Raw genomic sequence first — 15,747 nt, forward strand, 5'->3', positions numbered from 1 at the left:
CTCTGCCTTCCAAGTGCTGGGATTAAAGGAGTGCACCCCACAACCCTGCTTGTCTTTGTCTTTTGAGATAGGCTCTTGCTATGTAGCCCAGGCTATTCTCAAACTCACTCTTGCCTCAGTCATGGAAGTGATGGAATTGCCAATCATGTCCATATGTGTGAGGTTTTTTCTTCTGGTGCCTGCAAGTTTTAATGTGTTTTCATTACTTCCTACGTAAGTGTTCCAGTTTATAACAGCTTTTAGAAATCTGGGCTCACTTTGCAAGCATTGTTCATAAACTAATCCATGAGATGGGACTTTTTGCTATTTCCTGCAAAGTGTTGTCTTTCATCCATGAACTGTTGAGGAGCTGAACAAGCCATTTTTCCTAAATGTAGTCTGGTTCTTGTCCAGTGTTACAGTTTTCAGAGACAATTTCTCTAACTCTTTAGTGATAATACACAGGAAATGTCAATCTTCACACAAACATTTAATCCCGATGGCCAAGTAATAAAATAAGCCCAGCAGAACAGGAGCAGGGCTGGGGAGAGAAGTCAGGGGATCAGGAGCAGGGCCTGGAGCCAGTTAGGAGTCCAGGGAGATCTTGGAATCAGGGGCATTCCAAGTTTCAAGCTTGTTTTCAAGGTTCAAGCTGCAACCTTCCAAACCAGAACATGAACATGCATACGTGGCCTGTGTGCATGCGTGTGCAAGTGGCGTGTGTGTGTGTGTGTGTGTGTGTGTGTGTGTGTGTGTGTGTGTGTGTGTGTGTAAGAGTTTAGGCATCCAGAACAGTTTTCATGGACAATAGACTCGGATGTTGACAGTTTCTTCAGTAACACAGTCATCAGCACAGCATACAGGCTGGTGAAATAAACAGTACCCACAGGGACAGACCAGCCAGTAAGAGAGAAGCTGTGTGTGCCCCACGGTTTCTGAATTTAAAAAAGCAGCCCTGGGACCAAATGTCCCTCACTGCTTCTGAGAGATCTGGTCTGAACACTGTTAACTCAGATTAATGTGACTAGTTGGTACTCGGGACGTGGAGAATATCACCGCATGGTCCAATAGAATAACAAACTGCCCAGTGGAACGGCTGCTTAAAAATAAACAGAGTATATAAGTAACTACATGAACCAGAGAAACTGTTTAGAGGTTGAAGTGCTGCCTGTTCCTGAGGCTCAGAGTTTCCAGAATAGCTCTGAGTGACAAGGTACAGATGCAAAAGCCAGGTATGCAGAGAAGAGTTCATTTATATTCCCAAGTCTGTACCGTATCCACGTGTAGCTAAAAAAAACATAACTGAACACGACCTGTTGAGTTCGAGTTTGCAAGATCTCTTCTATATTTCTGGAATGTTTTCATTATAACCTAAGACATGTATTGATGAGAAGTATGGTTGTTTGTTTTGATTTTTGAAGACGGGAAAAGATAACTACCCAGAATGAAGGCTCTTGTTTTTGCTTAGCCTTAGGCCATAAGTTAACAGATAATCACTACAGTTATAATGAAGTAATTCTAATCCACCGTTTAATAATAGGTATGTCTGTCATTAATTTACAAAATAATAGGAAATTGGAAATACACTTAGGTATTCTCTCATTTTGGCCTATTTTCAGTGTAAATTCTAACAGCAACTAGATGTAGCTTTTTCTGTACCACAGTACCAGTTTAAGGACTTCAGGTAACTGCTAAGCAAATCACTTGGGAAGTCCTAAAGGTTACTAACCTTTATCCAAATGTTAATGGCAGATAAACCATTCATCTTTGTAAACATGAAGTTAGAGTCTTATTTTAGAAAACAAATACGAAATTCAGGTCAACTTTTACCAGATTGGCATGTTTAAACTTTTGATCTCAGAAATCACATTATTTAAAAAATAAAATCAAGAACTCTGTCATTCAGGTCAAATTTGGGAGGAAACAGTTAAAAATCATAGCCCAATAACTAACACCAGTGATTAATTGCTTTTTCAACATGTGGATTATCCTGGTGCCAAGAACTGTGGAACAATTGTCTAACAAATTGGAGAGTCCCTGATGTCAGTACTCATATTTTCTTTGGATCTCACTAAGCAATTATGCTCTACTGTCTAATGGCTAAGTAAAATGGTATTGTGCCTTGGGGCACATTTTGATGAACTACAGTTGTACTTTTAAAATCTAAGCGGCATGTGCACAGAGAAGCACATTGTCTAGAATAGAGTTGTATTTGACCTTTATGTTGGATTTTAGAGGTTGCAAATATCTGTCATGAAACTCTGAATATGTTCGCCATTGATAGTGCATCTGTTTGTTAACTCCAAGTAAATGTTTAATTTCTGATTCACTTTTGCCTTCGAAACTTGGTACTTTATAACTCCTGCTAATATTCAGTTTAATTTGTTGTTTGTATTAAGGTGCCAAACATGTCCTTTAAACAGATAGATGTTATTTTTTTACTTCACCCTTTATGAAATTCATCTATCATTTCTTGCATGACTTTTTATCACAGTTGAAGTAATTAGGTTTCTGGACTTACAGCAACATAAATTTGACTAGAAAATTAATTACTTTGTGAGTTCATATATAAAGACAAACAATTCAATGTAACTACAACCATCTAAAATGTTCTGTAACTTCAGGGAAGATAACTTGATAGGCAAATGGTGTTGGAACTACAGTGAAAACTACTTGTTTAATATTTACTTTTGTTTGGTGTATATGAGTGTTTTTCTGCATGTGTATTATATCATGTGTTTGTCAGCTGCCTATAGAGGACAGGAGATGGTGTTAGATCCCTTGGACCTGTATTTACAAACAGTTTTGAGCCATCATGTAAGTGCTTGGAACAGAACCCATTCTCCCTGCAACAGCAGCGAGTATGTTCAATTTCTGAGCCATCTCTTCTTGAACCACAAAGCACAACTTTTTAAGGGAGATATTTTCTAGTTAAATAATCTTTGTTTTCAAGGTAAGTCAAGTATAATAGTTTATGCCTACAATCCCACTTAGGAGATGGAGGCAGGAAGATTAAGAGTTCAGAACCAGCATGACTACATAGTGAATGAGACACAAACACTCCAAAAGGGAGGTGGTGGAATACAACAACAACAAACAGGGCTTGGGATGTGGCCCAGTTAGTAGGGTGCACACAAAGCTATGGGTTGCATACCATTACCATATAATCTGGGTATGGCCATACATACCTATAATCCCAACAGGAGGATCACAAGTTCAAGGTCATCCTTAACTACATGGGGTACATGAGACCCTGCATTTAAAAAAGTATTAGACACCACAGGACTTAAACTAAGAACAATCGACATGGAATTCATGTGAACATCAACACTTCCTTTTGTCTCAAAATCTAACACTATAATATCCCTAGCCCTATTTCACTATAGAGAAAAATATGACTTTTGTCACACTGTAAGATCATTATAAAATGTCTTCTCCCAAAGCTTTATAGGTTTGAAAATATCTTTTAAATAAAGATTACTATTAAATATGCCTTCACATTAACTTTAATATTACTATTAGAACAGGCTTCACACTAATAAAAGACACCAATGATTTTCAAAATCAAGTGTGACAGAGTGTAACTCTTTTCAATGAAACAGACCAAAAAGAGACAAGAATGCAGTGTTAAATAGCAGTGTACAGATACATATTTTCACTTCAATGAACTCTTTTGGGAAGAGGTGAGGATAAAGCACATTACATTACTGAGTTTCAGGCTTAGCTTCCATCCATCACCAACTAATTAAACCTGTGTTGAACTTATTATTGGCTTGAGAAACTCAAGCAATGCTTTGCATCTACCGGAAGACACAGATTCTCCATTTCTGGTGCAAAAAGACTTTGTTTTTAGTTCTTAAAATGCAAGCACAAGTCTGTTTTGGAAACTCAACGTAAAATTAGGTTTATTTTAAAAACCTAAACCTCTCCTACAATTTTAAGTCCTTTTCTTTTGTTAAGTCTTTCCTATAAAACCTAAAAATGTGTCTTTTATTGATGATGCTGATTTTTGAGATGAGATCCTTTATTGTAACCACATATCATGCTATTAAGTAAATGTTTGTTACAGTTTGACCTTTAGTACAGAGTGGGAAGGAACCAGCCTAGAAAAAAAATCTAGTATAGTAAACACAAAAGACCTTCAGAAAAATATGAACTCAAATTAACAGAATAAAACAAAACAAAACAAAACTGAACATGGCCCGGTGGTGGTGGTGCACAACTTTAATCCCAGCACTCAGGAGGCAGAGGCAGGTGGATCTCTGTGGTGATATTCTGTTTATGATATAACAAATAAAGTTTGTCTGAAGATCAGAGTGCAAAACTAGTCATACTAGCTAGCCATAGAGGTCAGATAGTGGTGGCACACATCTTTAATCCCAGCACTCAAGAGAGAGGCAGATGGATCTCTGTGAATTCAAGGCCACTCTGGGCTACATGAGAATGAATCAGTTTAAAAGAGAAACAGAGCTCATGCCTTTAATCCCAGTACTAGGGAGATGGAGACAGGAGTGATATGGCTGGGCAGAGAGAGGAATATAAGGCAGGAGGAGACAAGAACACATTGCAGTCTAGCCTGTCTGAGTGTCAGTACAGTCTGGAAATGCAGTCTGGGGATAGGATTGCCCCTTCTGTCTGAGCACTGATAGAGGTGAGAACTCTCTAGCGGCTGGCTGATTTGCTTCTCTGATCTTCAGCTTTAACCCCAATATCTATCTCTGGATTTTTATTATTCATGCTACATATCTTGGTGCATTTGAGGCCAGCCTGGTCTACAGAGTGAGTTCTAGGACTGTCAGAGCTACCCAGAGAAACCCTGTCTTGAAAAAAAAGAAGCAGAACATGACAAAGCCATTCTGAGGTAAAGTGGACATAATTTGGTGACTGAAAATCTGATGAAGATACTAAACTGTGAGCATGGTAGAAAGCTGTCAGGCTCTGCTTGGTGTAGTAGGATGGACTGTGGGGAAAACAGACTTGAAGAATCATAACACATTTGTGTAGGAAGGAAGAGTTCCAGTTTTGAGAAGCTGGAGTGTCAACATGTCTAAGGCATGTACACCCAGGTGGGTTGACAGTTTAGAAGTCAATTTGATGCGTAGGTCTGAAACCCAGTAGAGATACCGTGGAGACAGACAGACAGACAGACAGATATGTTCATTGTTTATAGATCTATTATATAATGTTATATAATAATGACATCAGTTGTAAACCAGTTACAAAGTCAAGTTCTTTATAAATCAGTTGTTTTTAGGGCCCATACCTTGTACATGATGCCTGTAGAAGGTCCCTGGTCATCTGCAGAGGCTTTCAGATACATGATCATCTCTGTAGTACCGGAATAAAAAATAGAGACTGTATCCTTCTTAACCAGAAGGCACTGTAGCTTCCAGCTTCTATAAATAGTTCATTTGGGAAATCTTTTGTTCTTAGTAAGAGACCCCCTCCTGTAGCCAGTTGCATTTCTCGTCTCTAAGCCTGCATTCACAAAACTGTGTGAAATGGAAATCAAGACCCAGCTCTGGTTAAGCTTTCTCTCCCTAAGAGGATTCTCCATGATTTCCAAATCACTGCAAAACCCAGTGGATTAAATCAACACACTTCTCGTTGTAAAGATTTCATGAACTAGAAATTTTGGTCCTTGGCTTCAGGGTCTCTCAGAAGATTACCATCAAGTTCTCCAGAGGTGAGGTTCAACTGGGAAAGGATTAAGTTTATAGCTCAAACAGGGGTTACTGGCTTTTTCTCCTTGGACCAAGAATCTCAAGCTTTCACAAACTGTAGATAGAGTCTTTCTTCAGGTCCTTCTTTGTCACATGGGTTTTCCTAAACTATAGCCTGTTTTATCAAAGAGTGAAGCTCACAAATGCTATGAGGAGGCAAAATACTAGCCACTGTCTTTTGTAACCTAAACATGGGAATGGCATGCACAAGTCTTCCTTTATGTTGTTGGCTAGACCAAGTCACTAGGCCCAGCCCACTCTCCAGTGAGATCACTCAAGGGCATGAATACCAAGAAGTGAGAGCATTGAGGCATCTATGCCTGATTGCAGATCACTAATATTTATCCATCTTACAAAATGAAAACAGAAGGAGGTGATAAGACTAACAAATGTGCATTTCTCTATGTGGGGTTATGTGACAATGATGAACCTTTTCTGGACCTTTTGATTTCTAGTGAAGGTAACTTAAACATCAGCGTTTACTTAGTGCTTACCACAGTTCTGTGCAGTGTGAACTCAGGAAATGCTGCTTGACAAAGATAGAAGAGCATGTGGAAGATAAAGTCTGTTTCGTCTACAGTTACTTGGAAACTCCAGTTGAGGTTTTTAAATGTGTGATTTTAGCCTCATGCTTCCAAGATGATTCTCAAGATTACTTCATTTAGCAAATACAAAATTTTCCCAACATCTGTCAAGTACAAATCTTACAGTATTTGTGCTTGACTTACACTAGTTACATGCAAGACAAGAATTTCTTGTAGCCTGCCAAATTTCTGCCTCACTGGAAAATACACAGATGACTGTTTCACATTGTGCCACTAGGCAGGAGTTATAGTTCACAACTTAATAAGAGAATATGTCCTCTTAAGCTAACTAATTGCATTTAAAAAATTAACTAGTGGGTTTGGAGTGATGACCTGACTTGCAAACATGAGGACCTGGGTTCAGATCCCCAACACCCATGTAAAAAGCTGAGCGTTACAGTGCACATGTTGCTACCCCTGGACACAAGTGGATTCTTGTGTATTCACTAGCCAGCCTAGCCCAGTGGACAAGCTCCAGATTCAGTGGGAAAACCTGTCTCAGAAAATAAGATGAAGCCAGGCGTTAGTGGTACGCACCTTCAATCCCAGCACTCAGCAGGCAGAGGCAGGTGGATCTCTGTGAGTTTGATGCCAGCCTGGTCTACAGAGAGTGTTCCAGGATAGCCAAAACTACACAAAGGAACTCTGTCTTAAAAAAACTAAATAATAATAATAATAATAATAATAATAATAATAATAATAATAATATGTAGAGGGCTACAGAGATGGCTCAGCAGTTAAGACCACTTTCTGCTCTTCCAGAGACCTGAGTTCCAATCCCTACAGACAACTATTTAAAACTGTTTATAACCGCCTTCTTCTGGCTTCTTCAGGTACACACACACACACACACACACACACACACACACACACACACACGTGCACCTGCAAACACACATGCACACACATGTAAATATTTTTTAAGACTTAAAACAGAAAATACCCAGTGTTGATCTCTCCTGTCTATACTCACACACACATACATATTCATGTGCAGCCACATGTATGTACACACATCCATAGCCACATGAGCACATACACACTCAAATACCCCCATATACTCATATTAATTAGTTATTCAACCATCTTAAGCATAAGTAATCACAAAGTGATCTTCAACTTCATGAAGAGAATCCCAAACTGAAGTTTCAAAATGTAATTTTATCATTTTTTATAAACCCGGTTACTAAAAATGGAGGGAAAACCCTCGTCAAATGTCTTGCCACCAAAAAGGCCAATATTAGATGTGTCCATGTCTATATGTACATATTATGTTGCATTTAAAGGTGTATGTAGCCAAGTGTGTGGTCTGAACAGTCGCAAATATCTATGCGTCAGAGGAGGATCATGGGAGCCTGTGAGGTTTGAGAACCTGGGCTGCATAGTGAGAAACTATCTCAAAAATGAAAAATAAACAAAAGTATATATAGCTTTACCACAAATGAGAGCATATTCCTTTTCATGATTTATGAAAATTTAAAACCAAGGCGTCCCGAGCAAGTGAGTCTTGATGACTTACTTACTAAGCCCGATGACTAGCTAAACAAGGCCTCTAGCAGGGTTAACAGGAGGCTAAATGCCATACAGAGCAAGAAGTCAGCCCCTGTTCCATTGCTAAAGCTGGTGTCCCAAGCAGAATTCTGGGTATCTGGTGTTCTAATTATTCTTGTACTTCTTATCCTTTCTGAGCCTTTTTCCTATGTGATAACCCTCATAGATGAACTTTCTCCAGTGTGACTGAATGTCAGTCTTTCAACAGAGTAGTTATTCATTTTTCTTTTACTGCTGATAAATCTATACCTTCTCTCTTTTACCATTCCTCTTTCCTTCTACCCTCACCACAACTGGTTTCAACAATGTTTTCACATGGGGTATTTTATTAAAACATCTCTCACTTGACAATCAGGATACAAACCAAACATTCCCAGTTCCCCTCAAATTCCTTGTCACCTCTCTCTCCAGTTATACCTTTATCCTAACACTTGGGAACTATCTTCAACCTCTCTGCCCTCCCTCCCTTTATCCTAAATGACCTCTATTAAATGACTCAGTGGGTACAGGTGCTTGCCACCAAATCTTACAACCTGCATTTGAGCCCCCTTAACCCACACAGTGGAAAGAAAGAGCCAACTTCTTCAAGTCGTCCTCTGACGTCCATACATACTCACAAAATAAGTGAATGAAAAATAATTCGTTTAAAGATGTCTCCCAAGTTCATGCATTCCACTTAATTTATCCTCAACTGAACTGGTCCAAGATGGCCTTAGCAAATGGACTTGAATAAAACAACAATGTGGTGACTGAAGTTAGGGCTCCCCTGCCCCCATCCACCTCTTCCTAGGCTACTCTGATGGTAAGGGTCATGAGATATGATGGAAGGAGAACTCCCTTGGAGTCAGGATCCCAAGAGTAAGCTCCAGGTGCCTGCTGCTACACTTAATGCAGCCTCTACAGGGTTCTTTACTCTTGTTATAACAGATTTCTTATCTGCAAAAATGATGACTGAACTGTCCCACAGGCTTTAATCTTCCTGCTTAAAAAAAAAAAAAAAATGACGACCTTCAGCCAGGGCCACAGCTGGTGCTGGCCGTTTCCCAGTGTGCACTGTGAATGATGCCTCCTGCATTGTCTTCCTTCTTTTTTTTTTCTTTCATTCATTTATTTAGCTCATAAATAAAGTCATGCATAATTATGATACACAATACAGTATGTTCACAAAGGCATGGCTAAATTAAACCAATTAACATGTTATATCACACATATTCATCATTTTTGTTTTGAGAACATGTAAAGTATACTATCTCACAACTTTTAAAATATAGCATATTGTTATCAACCATATTTATCATGCTCTCAGTAGACCTCAGGACTTCACAGAGTCTATGCCTCTTGTCCAACTGCAGTTTTATAACCTTAAACTAATCGTTTCCCCATTGTTAAAAGACCCACATTGAAGCCTAATAGCCACAATTCTGCTCTCTGTTCCCATAAGTTCATCATTTCTAGGTTACACATAAAATTGAAATTGTGTGACATTTGTCTTCCAGTGTGTCACTTATTTTTTTTTTTTGGCAAGCATATAACTTTACTACTTACTAAAGATGAAATCAAATTTGCATGCACAGGTGAGCACTCACTGAAACACCTTGGATTCATCACATATTTGAGTTTCAATTAGCATATATATATATATATACATATATATATATCAATAATGGCAATATGTTATGCATCAATAGCAGCAACAGGTTTTCCAGGTTCTGCAGTCATTTGAACAAAATTGTAGAGACATCCGGCACACTCCATTTAAAAAAACAAAAAACAAAAAACAACAACAACAAAAAAAAAAGTAAAAAACAAAATCCCAGAAAACAGCACAGTTCTGTTACTCTTGTGGTACTTGGCACCATTTTTTTTTTAATTAGCTTCTCAGTCATCATCTGAGAGGAAACCATTCTGAGCAACATCATTAAAAACAGCTCTGATAAAGCACAGTCACTACTATGTATCATAAAGCAGGTCCACATATGAGTGAGTACATATCATGTTTGTCTTTTTGTGATTGGGTTACCTTGCTCAGAATGGTTTCTTCTAGTTCCATCCATTTTCCTGCAAATTTCAAGATTCCATTGTTTTTTTTCTGCTGAGTAGTACTCCATTGTGTAAATGTACCACAATTTCTCTATCCATTCTTCGCTTGAGGGGCATCTAGGCTGCTTCCAGTTTCTGGCTATTACAAATAATGCTGCTATGAACATGGTTGAACAGATGTCCTTGTTATATGAATGTGCCTCTTTTGGGTATATGCCTAGGAGTGGAATTGCTGGATCTTGTGGTAGACTCATTCCCATTTTCTTGAGGAGTCGCCATTGTCTTCCTTCTTGTCTTTCATTTGCCCTATTCATTTCACAAACATTTGTCATGTGAGTACTAGTATACACAGCACTTTCATACCCATTGACAATGGTGAGGTCAAAGAATGCTTGTCCTCAGTTTTTTTTTTTGTTTTTGTTTTTGTTTTGAGACATTCGTAACACGGATAAATTCTTGTTTGCTAAAAAACTTCATACTAGCTATTGGGAAAAACAGAAACTAACAATATAGATTATTCATGTTTTCTGAAAGGATGCATTGACCTAAGCTGAGATTAAGGGGGGAATTGGGGGAGTAAGAATGTAGAAGGGAAGAAAACATTATATTTCTATAACGGAAGGGAAATTGGATTATTATTATTATTATTATTTGAGACAGCTAGGAGGAACTCTCAAGCTGGCCTGGAATTCAGAGATCCACCTGCCTCTGATTCTTTTGTGCTAGAATTAAAGGCATGAGCTACCATACCTACACAAGGAATTTTTAAAATTTTTAGTTTTGGTTTGGTTTTTCGAGACTTTTTTTGTTTTGTTTTGTTTTGTTTTGTTTTGTTTTTGTGTGTGTGTGTGTGCGCGTGCGTGCGTGTGTGTGTGTGTGTGTGTGTGTGTGTGTGTGTGTGTGTGTGTGTGTGTGTGTGTGTGTGTGTGTGTGTGTGTGTGTGTGTGTGTAGGCCTGACTGTCCTGGAACTCACTCTGTAGACTAGGCTGGCCTTGAACTCACAAAGATCGCCTGCCTCTGCCTCCCAAGGGTTGGCATAAAGGCATGCGACACCACCGCCTGGCCCAATGGAAATTCTTAAACAGTGCATACCGGAGAATCCCGACCTGAGGACAGCAAGCAGCAGGCGGTGAGGAGAGTCGTGATAAACAGCCTTGAATATTACCCTAAGCTTGGGTTTTAAGCTAGAAAGGTAGAGACTCGCTGTACCTTTAAGCAATTCTTTTTTGGGTCTATTCTGGGGCAGGTGTGGTTACTGGACACTGAAATAAAATCAAAGATGACGGAGATGGAAGTGATGGCCCGCAAATCTTGTTCTGTCCAAGCTTACTGGCCTCGTCTCAGCACCACTAGTGCACAGTATCAGCTCTTCTGTCCCGTGTCACAAAGAGCCAGACCCATGATGGCCACCGGGACGCTGCCGGCTTCCCGCGAGAATTCCCCTGCGGTGGTGCGGGGGGGGGGGGGGGTTGCCTGGCAACCGTCAGCTGGCCTTGGAGGAGACTGGCAGAAGGACACTAACCAAACCAGTTTCATACAGACCGGACTGGACCCGGGAGCGGTGAGACGTCCCGGGAAACCCTACCAAGTAGCGTTTTTTGCACGTAGACCTTAATTAATACTGATTAAAATGCAGATCCCTGGGCCCTGTCCCTGGACATCCAGAGCCGCAGACAGTCTGGAAGACTGGTTAGATCTAGCAGGCAAGGCTAGAGGCATTCTAGAGACCCGAGGCAGGGCGGATATGTCACTATGGAATATGTTGCTCTAGCACCCTGGCGATTGTATGTTAAAGTCGCTTGAAATCAGAGCAGGTATAAAATCAGTGGCTGCCTAAGTGCCTACCTATTGCCCATGTAAAGTGGACCAGGCTGGTCTGGAACTCACAGAGAACCACCTGCCTCTGCCTCCAGAGTGCTGGGATTAAAGGAGTTCACCGCCAATGCCCAGCGCCACCCCACCATTTTTTTTCAGTGTATGACTATTTATTTGTTACCTTTAAAGACTTATTTTTGACTGGACTCAGACTTAGAACTAGAAGCTCTCAGCCAGGATAGCCTACATTTCTTGGCGATCTGTTCCTGGTGCTTTTCTTTGGCTTCCTTCATTCTCTTGGCCAAAAGTTTAGCATATTCTGCAGCCTCCTCTTTGTTTTTCTTTGTTCGTTGTTTCTTCAGAGCAATACCATTTTTAAACTAACCCTTATCTTCACTTTTAGTCAACTGCTTTAGCCCAAGCTCTGCTACCTTTCACAGTTTCACAGCCCACTAGTCCTTTTCCAGTCCAGGATATAAGTGTCTTGAGTCTTTCTTATGAAGACTCAACAACTCATTAAAAATCTAATGCAATTCCTAACAAAATCTTGAAGCATAAGAATATTAAATATTGGGGGGCAGGGAATAAGGGGTAGGAAAGGGAACTGGGATTGACATGTAAAACAAGCTTGTTTCTAATTTAGATTTTAAAAATCTCCATAAAATAAATAAACTTAAGGAAAAGAAGAATATTAAATATTTATATAAAAGAGTTAATGACCAAGAATAACCAAAGTGAAGAGATGTTATTGAATTTAGAAACCCTTTAGAATTAGATAAGGGTTTGAATTTAGAAAATAGTATTGTCATGCCAACAGAAGCATAAATGAAGGGAAGAGAAAATAATTTTGCATAGTGTACTGGGTAACTAATTCCCATTAGGTAAAGTATAAATTCAAGTTTCTCTTAACTTATATGTGTTAATTCCAAATAAAAGAACCAAATGTGTCTAGCAAAATGTGAACAAATTTAAAATATTATTGTTTTAAATTTGGGGTAGGGAAGGAATTGCCAAGTCACAAAAAGCAAAAAACATAATCCAAGAAGAAAATAATACATTAGAAAAAGTGCTATTCGAGGTGGTGGTGACACACACCTTTAATCCCGGCACTTGAGAGGCAGAGGCAGGTGGATCTCTGTGAGTTTGAGGCCAGTCTGTTCTACAGGGAGTTCCAGGACAGCTAGGGCTATACAGAAAAACCCTATCTTGAAAGGGAGCCTGATTGGGTCTGACCTAGACCCTCTGGAATATATGTTATGGTTGTGTATGGTTTTGTGGAACCCCCAGCAGCTAGAGTGGGGCTATCTCTGACTCTTTTGCCTGCTTTTGGGACGCTTTCCCTACCACTGGGTCACCTGGTCCAGCCTTAACAAGAGGGTGTTGCCTAGTCTTACTGTAAATTGATAGGCCATGTTTGGTTGATATTCCTGGGAGACCTGACCTATTCTGAAGAGAAATGGAGGACTGGATGGGGGATGGGGAAGGGAGGGTTTAGGAAGGGAAGAAGAGGGGAAATGAGGATCAGAATGTAATATATGAGAGAAGAATAAACTTAAAAGAAAAAGCTGTGAGTTTTTAGGAGACTATTAAAAACAAGTGAAACAAAGAAGCAAAGACAACCCAGAGTCTGGGAAAGATAACAACAAATTCATTCAGTGACAGAAGAGTTATTAGAAGAGTTATTATCCCGTAGGAATGTCATGCATTCTAAACTTATCTATCAAATCACAACTCTGTTGTAGAATGCTTTAACTATGTAAAGATGTATTACATTTGTTTATGCTGCAGAAATTACGTTAATTGTGTAAAGGCATGTTATATTTGTTTATGCTGCATTTGTTTAATTATGTAAAGATGTGTTGCATCTGTTTCACCTTGCATGCCCAAGACACTTGATTGGTCTAATAAAAAGCTGAACAGCCAATAGCTAGGCAGTAGAAAGGATTGGCATGGCTGGTGGGCAGAGAAAATAAATAGGAGGAGAAATTTAGGATTGAGAGAGAAAAGAAGAACAAGAGGAAGGAGAAGAGACTGAGGAAGAAACAGTGGGACATTACAGGGACAAGAAGCCAGGAAGCCCCAGCCAGTCAGACATGAGAAACAGTGAAAGTAAGACATACTGAAGGACAGAAAAGTAAAAAGCCCTGAGGCAAAATAATATAAAGAGAAAGGGGTTAATCAAAGTTAAAAGAACTAGCCAGAAATGAGCCTACACTATATAAGCATTCATTACTAATAAGAAGCCTCTGTGTCATGATTTGGGAGCTGGTCAGTGGCCTAAAAGAAAAGTATGGTACACAACCCAGTAGGAAAAGATGAAGGAGATCCAGAAATAGCAATTAGCAGAAAGAGGAGTTCTGAAAGGCTGACAAGAAAATACTTCTCTCTATTGTGTCAAGAGTGTCCAGTTAAAACCCAAGTTAAAAATTGTTGACATCAAAGCTACAGCTGTACCTAGGGGAACACTACCATCAGCAGCCAAGATCAAAGCCCCACTGAAGAACAATTTAGGAGCATACAGTGACATTAAAATGTGCAATCTAGGAGTAGTTGCTCCTAGATTAAACCTTGTGCTAAAGACAACATAGACAAGAACCATAAAAGCAGCATTGTAAAAGCAAAACATGGAAAGACCCAGAATCATGCTCAGGAAAAATAAACTACAGCAGTAAAGTACTCCAAAGCTGTGTATGGTAAACCAGATGGCTCTCCAAAACAAAGGTTAAACAGGAAAAATGCTAGAGATAGAATACTGATACTGATGACATGCAAAATTGGAGTTGGGGCACCCTGTACTTTTTAGGTATATGGGCATTTGAAACAAAACCAATACATAAATACCAATGTCCAAATTGAAGAAAATGGAGGGGTTTATTTGTTTGCTTGCTTAAGTAATGGGATGAATTCAAGACCTTGTGAATGCTAGACACCACTTAGCTGCAACACACACACACACACACACACACACACACACCCCTATATTTCTTTTCTTTTTTGGTTTTTTGAATCAGGGTCTCATCTATTCCAAACTAGCCTACAATTCTTATGTAGCTGTGGCTGGCCTGATTTCTCCTGCACCCACGTCACAAACACTAGGTTTTATGAACCATCATGTCAAACATATTTATTTTTAGTGTTTTATATTTTAAGCTTATGTATGGGCCTATGGGTTTTATATAAAGCAATATTCTATTTGATAACATGCCCCCATTTCATAGTCTTCATGCTTTCAAGATTGAAGAATAAAAATGAACTCCAATATGTGAACAAAACAACAATAGAATCATAGTGATGACAAATATTTCTGAGCTCTGTCAGATGCTGCACAGAACATTCATAGACATGGCCAACCTTTTGATATAGCAACACGCTATTGTCATTTACAAAGTTCACACTTATGAACCACACATTCAAATTACAAAAAAATAAGAAATAAAAAAGACCCAGTTTTAAAAAGATTGCCATTTTGGCCGGGTGTTGGTGGCACACGCCTTTAATCTCAGCACTCGGGAGGCAGAGGCAGGCGGATCTCTGTGAGTTCGAGGCCAGCCTGGTCTCCAAAGAGAGTGCCAGGATAGGCTCCAAAGCTACACAGAGAAACCCTGTCTCGCTTACATTCATAGCTGCCCTGGGGTGCATGCAGCATGCATGCCACAGGTAGACATGCCAGCATGCATTTCTACACAGTCCTTTGACCTGTGTGTGTGTGTGTGTGTGTGTGTGTGTGTGTGTGTGTGTGTGTGTGTGTGTATTCTGCATGCATGTATGCCTGCATGCTACAAGAGGGCACTAGATCTCATTATGGATGGTTGTGAGCCACCATGTGGTTGCTGGGAATTGAACTCAAGACCTCTGTAAAAACAGCCAGTGCTCTTAACCACTGAGCCATCTCTCCAACCCCTATTTTTGCTGTTTTGAGACAGGGTTTCTCTGTGCAGACCTAGCTGTCCTGAAACTCACTCTGTAAACCAGGCTGGCCTCAAACTCACAGAGATCCGCCTGTCTCTGACTCCAGAGATTAAAGGCGTGTGCCACCACTGCCTGGCCTTATATA

Source organism: Cricetulus griseus, chromosome 2 (assembly GCF_003668045.3).
Source record: "Cricetulus griseus strain 17A/GY chromosome 2, alternate assembly CriGri-PICRH-1.0, whole genome shotgun sequence".
Lineage (NCBI taxonomy): Eukaryota > Metazoa > Chordata > Mammalia > Rodentia > Cricetidae > Cricetulus > Cricetulus griseus.